Source organism: Myotis lucifugus, unplaced genomic scaffold (assembly GCF_000147115.1).
Source record: "Myotis lucifugus unplaced genomic scaffold, Myoluc2.0 scaffold_0, whole genome shotgun sequence".
NCBI classification, from domain to species: domain Eukaryota; kingdom Metazoa; phylum Chordata; class Mammalia; order Chiroptera; family Vespertilionidae; genus Myotis; species Myotis lucifugus.
In genome coordinates, this window is record NW_005871048.1 from 41,919,412 (window position 1) to 41,931,380 (window position 11,969).

Sequence of the window (11,969 nt, forward strand, 5' to 3'; positions counted from 1 at the left end):
TTTCAGTATCATTGGAGAAAAAATCAGAGATGTAAGTAAATTAACTATACTAATGCCATTTTATTTATTTATTTTAAAATATATTTTATTGATTTTTACAGAGAGGAAGGGAGAGGGATAGAGAATTAGAAACATCGATGAGAGAGAAACATTGATCAGCTGCCTCCTGCACAGCCCCCACTGGGGATGTGCCCGCAACCCAGGTACATGCCCTTGACCGGAATCGAACCTGGGACCCTTCAGTCCACAGGCCGACGCTCTATCCACTGAGCTAAACCAGTTAGGGCTATACTAATGCTATTTAAATACTCTTGTCATGGTGGCAATTCATAATTAGCCAATAAAAATAATAGTTGAGCTAGAAATCCTTTGTTTATTCAGCTCCTAACACAGGGACTTGCGTAACATATGTTCAGTAAACATTTACCAAATGAAAAAGTGCTAACTCTACAATTATACTTATGTGATACAGTAATATTTAGTACAGTAATATATATAGTGCAGTAATACAGTACATAAGAGGCATTCAAGCTTTTGGCAATTTTAACTACCAGCAACTCAGCCATAAATTCAAAATAAAAGAACGAAATTAAGTAGAAGAAAGGTCAAAACCTCCTAAAGCTCTTAACTAGGTGTAAAAATAAGGTAACATGATAGAAACACGGACATAAAGAACATCTGTCGACAAGATAGAGAAAAAAAAAACAAAGAGCCCAGCCGGTGTGGTTCAGTGGTTGAGCATCGACCCCTGAACTAGGAGGTCACGCTTTCATTCCCATCAGGGCACATGCCTGGGTTGTTGGCTCAATCCCCTACCATGCAGGAGGCAGGTGATGGATGTTTCTCTCTCATCATTGATTTTTCTATCTCTCTCTTCCTCTCCTTTCTTCTCTCGGAAATCAATGAAAAAAATATTTAAAAAGAAATGTTTTCTTGCATTATAGTGTCTCTGTTACTGGTTTTTAAGAGCTTGTTTATGACTAAAGATGTTAAGCATTTCTCATACATTGCAAATGAAATATCCTGTTTTTTTGTTATTATTTTATTCTGGTGTTTCACGTTTTGGTTGTATCAAACTTATATATTAAATATAATCATGTTCTGTTTAAAAGAAAAAAAAAAAACAAAGACCAGGAAAAACAGTTACATTAAAAACCACAGCAGTCTGGGAAATATTGATGTCAGCCAAAAGCCTTGTACATTCCTCATGGGGCTATTTAGCCATTCTTCAAATATTCCTTGCATACTTTACTATATGCTAGATGCCATATGTGGCCAACGAGACCCAAGAGAAACCTGACAGGGTGGCTTCAGGTACAACCTACCCTCTTCCTGATAAAAGGGCAAGATATAGCTAGGAATCCTTTTACCTTTTTTTCCTGCCTTCCAGGGAGGTCTTCTGTCTAAAACTTATCTAAAAAAATGTTACACATTTTACAGAGAGCAAAGACAAAGAATCTGGTTCCATGGTTTCTTTAAAAAAAAAAAATCCTCACCAAAGGATATGTTATTATTAATGAGAGAGAGAGAGAGAGAGAGAGAGAGAGAGAGAGAGAGAGAAGAAACATCAATCTGTTGCCTCCCGTAAGTGCCTGACCTTGGAACCCTTTTGGTGCCCAAGACACCAGAACCAACTGAGCTACCCGGCCAGGCAACCAATGGTTTCTTAGACGTAAGGTTATGTCTCTATTTGTTTAGAAAGCTCTTACTTTGGTTACTTACATCTAAACACATTTCTAGGTACTATCCAAGACACTAAATACATAAAGAGACCCTGTCTTCCAGGAGTTAAGATCTTAGGTAGGCAGAAAAACAAGTATTTATGTGACCCAAGAAATAATAGAATTTAAAGGGCTAGATGTGGAAGCAACTATGTAATTGTTAACAAGGAAAGCAAAGATCATCTTCAGAGTTTGAGATGTACAAATGTGCATACAAGGGCAAAGGAGGAATCCTGAAGCAAGAAAAAGGGAAGGGTATTTCAAAGTACAGAGAACAACATATGCAAAACGCTGGCACTACGAAGGAGCCATTGAAGAAATGATTGTATTTAAGCCCAGTTCATCAGATTATGATCAAAATGACCTGAAGTCACTAAGTAAATTATATTTAATATATTAGTTTTAAGAAGACGGGAGCAATATGAAATTATTTCTAAATAATTTTTGTTTAATGTATTAACAAAACGTAAAAATATTGGCACTTTCAGCCAGGCTGGCATGGCTCAGTGTTTAAGCATCGACCTATGAACCAGGTCACAGTTCGATTCCCCATCAGGGTACATGCTCAGGTTGCAGGCTCGGTCCCGAGTGTGGGGTGTGCAGGTGGCAGCCAATCAATGATTCTCTCTTATCATTGATGTTTCTATCTCCCTCTCCCTCTTTGAAATCAATAAGAATATATTTTTTAAAAAATGAAAATAAAAATTTGGCACTTTCATGGCAAGATTTAGTCATATGGAACATTAAATACTTCTTGATAATATGTTACTATTATGATCTTTCTGATACTAATTTTCTTTATTCCATTTTTTATTTCCTTTTTAATAAAAAACAAAACAAAACAAAAAACACACCAGAGATTACAAAAGCACACCTGAGTAGCTAGCTGGTTGTTATAAAAGTTTTAAAGTCATTCCCAATTTCCTTCTCATAGGTGACCAACTGGGTTCGTACATCCTTCCAAACCTTTTACTTTGCATCTCCATGAATTGATACACGTCTTTTAGATACATTCATATATCCAGAAATGTACATTTTTTGATATTGCAATATGACTTTAAAAGTAAATATTGAAGACCTTTTTGTTGCCATATTAAATTAGAAAATTTATTTTCGTATAAAATGAATGTGCTGTATTGGCTCTGGGTCCCTGTCTCTCCATCAGAGGACAGTGGTCCCACCCAGCCCCAGCTTTCCCTAGTGGGGGAAAAAAAAAGGGGGGGGGGTAAAAAAAAGAAAAAAGAAAGAAAATTTATTTTCCAATTTTAAAAGTTGGATAGTTTGATTTTTAAAGTCTCAATTAATGAAGTCTTGTTGGGCTAAAGATGACACACTACCTAAGTAGACATTCCTAGTTTATATTGCAGAGGGAAATAATGAACAGCTTCGTTTACTAAAAGGAAAGATGTGGGGGAAGAGGAAAGGGAGGCTCTTGAACAAGGGCAGTGACCCTTGAGACACTGACTCTCTGCGCAACTGAGGGGGTGCCAATCCACCTCCCTAAATTAAAAATCATTATTTGCCTTTAACTGTCTCATCAAAGATATCACTGGTCTTTTCTGTGAAGGATTAGAAAAATCTCTGGTTCTGTAAACCTGGAATTACTGAAATTTGGGTTTTGGGTTCAAACCTGTTTCTTAAGCTTTGACCACTGCAACAGCTCACAATTCTTCAGTTTGAAAAACAAACAAAGCCCTAGCTGGTTTGGCTCAATGGATAGAGCATCAACCTGTGGACTGAAGAGTCCCAGGTTCTATTCAAGTCAAGGGCACATGCCCAGGTTGTGGGCTTGATCCCTAGCAGGGGACATGCAGAAGGCAGCCGATCAATGATTCTCTGTCTCATCAATGTTTCTCTCTCTCCCTCTCCCTTCTTCTCTGAAATCAATAAAAAATATCTATACTAATAAAAGGGTAATATGCTAATTAGGGTGGACATCTTAGGACGACCATCCGGACAAAGCTGCAGCAGCTGCCTGAAGCTCAGGCAAGCCGTGGATGGTGGCTGCTGCTGCCCAGGGCCGGCCCGAGGCTCAGGCAGCCATGGTGGCCACCAGTGGCAGCAGCAGCAGAGTGATGGGGGCAGTGCCTTCCATGATCGGCCAGGTCGCCTCCAGCTGAGGGAGGCCAGACTGTGGCTTAGACTAGGGACTGAGGCAGAGGAGGTTAGGGGCAATCAGGCCAGCAGGGGGGCAAGGTAGGGGTGATCAGGCCAGCAGGCAGGCAGAGGCAGTTAGGGGCGATCAGGCAGGCGAGCAGTTAGGAGCCAGTGGTCCTGGATTGCAAGAGGGATGTCTGTCTGCAGACATCAATAGGAGGGCAACTCTGCTAAGTAAATAATGCAAATGAAGCAAAGGACTGTTTCCAACATCAACCTAAGACAATAAGCTCTTGAGTAAATAACAACTTTAAACTGTTATTTAAAAATAACTTCAAGTTTACAGAAAAGTTGCAAGAATAGTATACCTTTACCTAGCTAGATTCCCTAATTGTTAATGTATTGTCCTATTTGCCTTATCTCTCTCCCTAAATACACAAACTTAATTTTTTTAAGTATTTATTTAAGTTACATACATCATGCTCCTTTACACCTAAATACCTGTATTTCCTCAGCATATAGACATTCTCTTATAAAATCAGCAGTTACCAGCTTCAGGAAACTTAAACATTAATATGATAATTTAATCTATCGTCCATAGTCCAATTTTGTCAATTGACCTAATACTGTCCTTTTTAGCATTTTTCCTGTCCAGTACCAAATCCAGACCGGAATTGCCTATTGCATTTAGTTGTCATGTCAGAGTAAACATCTGATATCTGTTATTTATAAAAGGAGTTGCTCAAAACAGATGAAAAAATTAAACTTGTACTACAAAAATGCAGTTGATTTAAGTTGTTCCAGCATTTTGTGTTCTTTCCTATTCACAGAAAATAGTTGTAATACTATTTCTATGATTTCAAAGAATTTATCAACCCAACTTTTAAGTCTCAAAGAAAGTATCCAAGAATGAGAAAACCTTAACCTCATTGAAAACGAAGTGTCATCTTTGACACTCAGGACTCGGGACGGGCCACGGGCACACCCCAGAGTGGTCACTGTCCGTCCCTGGGGGTTACTGGGAGTACTGGCGGGGGGGGGGGGGGGGGTAAAGAGGGGAAGTTCACTTCTTACTCTGAATGTCTGCACTGTGGGTTTTTTGACAATGAGCACACATATCTTACTTAACAATAAAATAAACCACGAAAGGAAAAGAAAACCAGGCGACGGGCTGGATTCTTGACGTGTGGTGTTAACCTGAACTTCCGAAGTTCACCTGTTTGTACTTTGGTTTCTTCGCCTGAAGACACGATGGTGACACCTTCCCCTACATTACACAGGAAGATGTCAGGAAGGTTAAGCCGTCACTAAACTACTATTTTAGGGAGAAACAGCATCAGAAACGCCTCCCTGAACGGACCGGCAGTTCTCCCGAGAGCCGTCCTGACTCCAGACCATTCATTCCGCGGCGGGGACCGAGGAGCCAATGGGCGCCGGCCGGCCGCGGCCCGGGAGCGGGAGCCGGGGGCTGGGCACGTGCCGAGCCCAGGAGGCGCTCCGGGCTGTCAGGGGTCTGGAGGCGCGCCGGTCCCCGCGCGCCCGGGGAGCCAGGGCAGCGGCGGAGAAGGTGTGTCCGGGCGGCCAAGCTGTCGTCCGGGTCCGCGAGTGAGTGCCCGCGAGCGCAGGCACGTGGGCAGCCCCTGGAGCGGACCGGTCCCTTACCGAGCGCTGGGCGCGTCCACCGGCCCGAGACGACCGCCGCCGCCGCCGCCGCCGAGACCGGCTAGCACGTCCCCGCCGTATATCTCCTCCATCCCGACTCAGGAGCCGCCGCCGCTGCGCCGCCGCGCGGTCTCCTCATGTCTCGCGCTGCCGCGGAACAGCGGGCGCAGCGCGTCACTCCCCCATGGCAGCGGCCTCGTCGGTTCCCGCAGGCCGGGCCGCCGCCGCCCCGGAGCCGCCTCACCAGCGCGATCGCGTCGGGACTAGGCCGCGGGCAGTTCCGGGGGCGCCGGGTTCCCGGGAGGTGCACCGGCGCGGACGTTGCCAGGCCACGTCATCGGCCCAGCAGCCTCCACTCCCGGGGGAGTGCCCGGCCCGCGCCTGCGTACAGAAGCCTCGCTGCCCCGCCCTCCCTTAGGCTCCGCCCACTGGGGGGGTGATGACTGGGGTCCCGCTCCGCCTCTCCGTCGCCCTGGCGGGCGCGCTTACCTGACCCTGCAGCGCCACCTAGGGGCCGTCGGGGATACAGCGGAGCCTTGTCGCGCAGAGGGCGGACCAGGCCGTATTTTTCTGTTGCTAAAATGCTAGGAACGTGGTTTTCTGTGTCTTGGTTCGAACCCCAGTCCTGACACTTAATAATTGTGTCACTTGGGCTTTCTGTACCTTGATTTTCTTATCTATAAAATAGACGTAGTAATACCTGTATCATAGGTTTGTTGGGAGGGTTATATGTGTTAATATGTGAAGACTGTCTAGATCAGTGAGTCGAATATAGTAATCAATTCATTATTATTGCTCAGGGAAATTTGAGGGGAAAAGGGGGTTTGGAGCGGTGTACATTATGATTCGTTCACAATCCTCTACTTAATTGGAATACACATAACGAGTCTTAGTAACATACAAAAGAATGAGAATCACAGTCTCTACCTGCTGGAACTTCATGATCTATTCTGCAACATTTAGCCATTTGAGAGCAAGGCCTGGGTGGCAACATTTCATGTTATTGGCTTTTCGTGTTGAAGGTTTCCCCAATAATGTGTGATATGGGTGTAACCAGAAAAGACTCACCGATAGGCAGCACCTGACCTGGAACTGGCAAAACGTGGATATGGCAACGTGGGAAGCCGAAGGCTGTGTAGAACACAGAGGAAGGACTGATGCTTAAAGCTAACGATGCATATTTTCCCAGTTGAGGCAAACGAGGGAGCAAATGTACAATACTCCTCAGCTGTAGTGAGGTTTTAAATTCAGAATATTTCATAGCATTGTCTGTTTATTGAATTTGTACAACAATGTCCATATCTTTTACTGGCACCAGGCGATACTTGTTGGCCCAGAGTGGGATAGATCAAGTAAAGCCCACCAAAGAGTAGCATTCTTTTTTATTTTTATCCAAAATGTGTTTATTGGGACAGTTCCCCACTCTCCTTGATTCTGGTATTTTTAGTGCTGCTTCCTTCTGAAGGAGTGACCTATGGAAGTCTTGCTTTTCCTCCTGTCGGCCTAGAGAGGACCGTAGGGCATGCAACACACCGTTTGTCTGGCTAAGGTTGGTAGCGATTTGATGCCATCCTTGGCGTTTCACATTCGTGAGGTAGGAATTGGGGCTCTGCACCAGGCCCCTCTTCTTCCCTTCTGGAGAGGAATGAAAGAGATTCTTAGCGAGAGGCATGTCGTCAGGGGGAACTCGTCTCACCAGAAAGGGAGTGACATTCTTGCTTCAGTGTCTCACAAAGTTACTTTTTTTTGTAGCAATTTTTGGGTAGCAAATTTCTTTGTAGAATTCTTATTTTCTAATTGGAATGACAGTAGCATCAACTATCATGCTTTTCTACAGCTAGTGCCATTCCTAGAGAGAACTAGGTAAAATGACATGTATAAGTTGAAGTTAAATTTCATCCCAAGTGGAGCTTGAGTTCACTTAATATTTCTGATTTGGTTAGAATTATGACACTATTTTTTATGCCAATACAAGTACATTTCCTACAACTGAGGGATGTGTGTGTGTGTGTGTGTGTGTGTGTGTGTGTGGTGGAAGGAAAAGTGTCTCTGGTTTCCTTATTCCTACTCACTTATCAACCCATTCCAGCTTAGCTTCTGCATTCCTCACTCCTCTGAAGCAACTCTCTCATGGAGATTTTTCAGCAGTATGCTATCTCACCTCTCTATAGCTTTCAACATAGTTAATCTCTCCCTCCTTCTTGGAACCTTCTCTTTCCTTGGTTTCTAGAACCCCACATTTGCTTGTCTCAAAGGAAGTTCAAGTTCTTTATGTCCAAAAGTATATGCATGATCTTTCCCCTAAATCTGGCACCATTTATTTAGTTAAGCAAACCAAAAATGTAGGCAGCATCCTTAACACCTCCCCTTCCTTATGCCATATATCCAGCCCATCAGCAAGTCATGTCATTTTTTTCTTACCTTATCAGCATTTCTTAAATCAATCTAAAATTTCTCATCTCCATCACCACCATAAAGTCTAGGTTACTGCCGTCTTTTGTTTAGACCACTACAGTAACCTCCTTACTAGTTTTCCCAAGTTTACCAGAAAGGGAGTGACAGTCTTGCTTCACTGTGTCACCAAGTGACTTTTTTGTAGCAGTTTTTGGGTAGCAATCTGTGTTTCACATGTGCTACAGTAATAGCGATATTTTCCAAATGCAAATCTTATAATGCACCACCCTCCACCCTCCAGCCTTCCAGTGGCTTTCCATTACATTTAAGACAAACTCGAATCATTAACATGGCCAACAACATCCCATATGGGCTTCATCTCACATCAAGCTGCCTTCTGATCTCTGGGTTCCAGTCACTCTTTCCCCCATCCAGTTGTTCTGCTTATCTTCTAATAAAATAATTTGTTTAGACTATTTTTCATGCCCAGAATACACTACCTCCGCCTTCACTTGTTAAAATCCTATTCAGCCCTGGCTGGTTTGGCTCAGTGGATAGAGCATCGGCCTGTGGACTGAAGGATTCCTGATTCCATTCTGCTCAGGACACGTGTCGTGGTTGCAGGCTTGATCCCCAGTAGGGGGCGTGCAGGAGGCAGCTGATCAATGATTCTCTCTCATCATTGGTGTTTCTATCTCTCTCTCCCTCTCCCTTCCTCTCTGAAATCAATAAAAAAATATTTTTAAAAAAAACCCTATTTGCCGAAACCGGTTTGGCTCAGTGGATAGAGCGTCGGCCTGAGGACTGAAAGGTCCCAGGTTCGATTCCGGTCAAGGGCATGTGCCTTGGTTGCGGGCACATCCCCAGTAGGAGATGTGCAGGAGGCAGCTGATCGATGTTTCTAACTCTCTATCTCTCTCCCTTCCTCTCTGTAAAAAATCAATAAAAATATATTTAAAAAAAACACAAAACCCTATTCACTCTTTTTGTTACAGGTTGAGTTCTCCAAGAAGCAGACTTTGAGATGAAGGTTAGTGTGCAGGATGATTATTAAGGAGTGCTTCTGAGACCAACAGCTGTGAAGGGGAGGGACAGGAAACAACTGGGCAGTGGGAGGAGTTGAGAAGTGGTGGGTCCAACTAAAGCCTCCGTGGACCTCATGGAGATCTCTGGATTACAATGGTCCTGGAGAAATATCTTACATGTTTTCCCAATAAAGTGCTTGATAGCTCCAGGATCCAGTCCAGGATGATGTGTTGCATTTAATTGTCATGTCTTGTTGGTTTTCTCCTATTGGGAGCAGTCCTGGTCTCTCTCTTTTTCACGATCTTGACATATCTGTAGAGGACAGGACACTTACTTTGCAGAATGTTCATCCTTTTGGATTTGTCTGATGTTTCCTCCTGATTGACTTTAGGATATGCTTTTATGGTAGGAATACCACAGAAGTGATTCCATGTTTCTCTCAGAGCCTTCTCCTCCATCCCAGCTGTTATTATTGTAAAATCTAGTTTTGAGCCCAGCCGGGTGTGGCTCAGTGGTTGAGCGTCAACCTATGAACCAGGAGGTCAAGGTTTGATTCCCAGTTAGGGCACATGCCCAGGTTGCAGGATCGATCCCCAGGGTGGGACTTGCAGGAAGCAGCCGATCAATAATTCTCATCATTGATGTTTCTATCTCTTTCTCTCCCTCTCTGAAATCAATGAAGATATATTAACAAAATAAAAATCTAGTTTTGACTCATTTGCATACAGTGACAAGTATGGAGATGAAACATTTTCTCTTAGTTTAACTTTCAGGCAGCTGGAGGAGCAAGAAAAGGAACTTTTTAGAGAGGCTACTATGTACCAGGAATTCTCTTGTTTCATTTATTTTTAGAAAATCCTTTCAAGGTTGCCATTATTTTCTGTTACAGAGTTTAATCCCCAAAAGGGTTATATCATAAATATAATATAATATAATCCTATATAATGTAGAGCTAATATGTTAATTAGACCAGATGGCTGAACGACCTTGGAATGACCAGTGGGTGGGGGGCGGGGCCAGCGCTAAGGAGCAGTGAGCCTGGGTGGTGAGCACAGCAGTGGTGGCGGCAGCCTCTCCTGCCTCTGTGGCAGGCGGGCGGTAAGCTGCGAGGGGTCCTGAACTGTGAGAGCCCAGACTGCAAGAGGGATGCCTGAATGCCAGCAGACAGACACCCCCCGAGGGGTCCCAGACTGGGAGAGGGCACAGACCAGGCTGAGGGACCCCCTACCCCCCATGCATGAATTTTGTGCACCGGGCCTCTAGTATAATATAACTAGTAGACAAGATCACCCTTGAGATGGGCAAAGTGCACTTCAGAGTCAGCTGTTTTGCAATGTTCTTCCTGACTGCATAAATAACAACTGATTCCAATGATGTAAGAGAACCAGATTGTGGGGTGCTGTTTCTTAAGTCATGTCCAGGAGTCTGGATCAGAGAGTGTGGTGGACATTGTCATGAGTGGCAACTTAGCACCTGCTTCCTTCCTTCCAAAGAATATTTATTGAGTGCTTACCATGTGTTAGGTCCAACTTTAGGTATTTGTTGGGTTTCCCAGAAGCAAATTCTGAGAGAAGGATTTGTGTGAAAGTGATTAGTAAATGTTTCAGGAAAAACTGGTAGGAGAATGGGAAGATGGGACAGGAAAGGCAAGAAGGGTATGGCAAGGTGTCTTAGTCCATCTAGGCTGCTGTAAAAGAATACCATAAACTGGTCACTTATAAACAACACATATTTATTTCTCACAGTTCTGGAGGCTGGGAGTCTAGGATCAAGGTGCCGGCAGAATTGGTGTCTGGGGAAGACCTACTTCCTGGCTCTTAGACGGCAGCTTTTTGCTGTGACTTCACATGGCAGAAGGGGCAAGCTAGCCCTCTGGGGTCTTTTAAAAAATATATATATTTTATTGATTTTTTACAGAGAGGAAGGGAGAGGGATAGAAAGTTAGAAACATCAATGAGAGAGAAACATCGCTCAGCTGCCTCCTGCACACCCTCTACTGGGGATGTGCCCGCAACCAAGGTACATGCCCTTGACTGGAATTGAACCTGGGACCTTCAGTCCGAAGGCTGATGCTCTATCCACTCAGCCAAACCAGTCAGGGCTTTTTTTTTTTTTTTAAATAAGGGCACTAATCCCAGTCATGAGGGCTCTGTCTGCATGATCTGATAATGTTCCTAAGGCCCATCACCCATCCCTTAATACCATCACTTTGGAGGGTAAAATCTTAACATATAAATCTTGTGGGGAAGGGCACAAACATTCAGACCATAGCACTAGGGAATTTGGATATTTGGGGAACAATTTTCTAACAAAAAGAAGAAGGTGCTGGCTGAAGGAGAGCTCCTGGCATGTGTAAAAGTGGGAAAGGGACCCAAGGGGAGATGGGCAAAGGACCTACTGACAGTGCATACTACAAGGCTTCATATATTTTAGTCATTTCCCACATTACGTCTCCTACCTTCTCAAGGTTGAAACCAGAAAGTTCGCATGCCCAGAGTTTTTTTGTAGCTAGAGTCCTGACATGTGACCTGGGGTTCACCAATCAGACATATCCAGGGGTGACTTCAGCTAAGGAGACAGCAAGTGGGGACTGGTTTTCCACTGTGAGGGAGGCATGCAGTCCTTTGGGAGTAGCAGTGGCAGAGCGTCTGGTGTCCATTCCTGAGCATCTTTGGTGCCAAGTGGCAGTGGCAGCTGCGTTTTTGGCAGAGTGGCCGCCATTGTATTTGGGCCTTGCTTCTGACTGCCTAGCTTTAGAGCCTGACTCTCTTGTCCTCCAAGAGATTCTGTGAATTACCCAATATCCCTTACTACATTTCTGCATGAGCTAGTCAGAGTGGAGAGTGTTGGTAATTAAGAACACTGAATGGTACTGGTGATATGGCACCAAACTTTGAATAACAGTAAATGGCTCATAGACTTTGTAAATATATTTTATTTCAGAATAAGGAGCAGTAAGTGCAATACTCATTAAAACAATCTAATATGTTGCACGTTAGTGGAGAAAGCTACTTCAAACTCAACTCATCATGTTACAGAACAGAAAGAGTTCACCCCCCATTGATAGCA

At 44.0% G+C, this 11,969-nt stretch overlaps 1 protein-coding gene and 1 long non-coding RNA gene across 3 annotated transcripts in view; one reads left to right on the forward strand and one right to left on the reverse strand.

The window, feature by feature from the left end:
• The window catches only part of LOC111825263, a 30,015-nt gene extending 27,168 nt beyond the window's left edge, over positions 1 to 2,847 (forward strand). Inside the window, exon 3 of the long non-coding RNA XR_002828433.1 lies at positions 2,579 to 2,847. This is a non-coding gene — a long non-coding RNA (uncharacterized LOC111825263). The remainder of the gene's footprint in view (positions 1 to 2,578) is intronic.
• SLC30A5 (solute carrier family 30 member 5) overlaps positions 1 to 5,822 on the reverse strand; it is a 29,320-nt gene extending 23,498 nt beyond the window's left edge. The window contains exon 1 of one of the 2 annotated variants that reach the window (XM_023751200.1): positions 5,481 to 5,822. The gene's annotated coding sequence lies outside the window, so the exon portion shown is untranslated. Of the gene's footprint in view, positions 1 to 5,034; positions 5,188 to 5,480 lie in introns of those variants that run through there. The other variant, XM_014452168.2, reaches the window with a different exon arrangement.
• Positions 5,823 to 11,969: the final 6,147 nt, after the last annotated feature.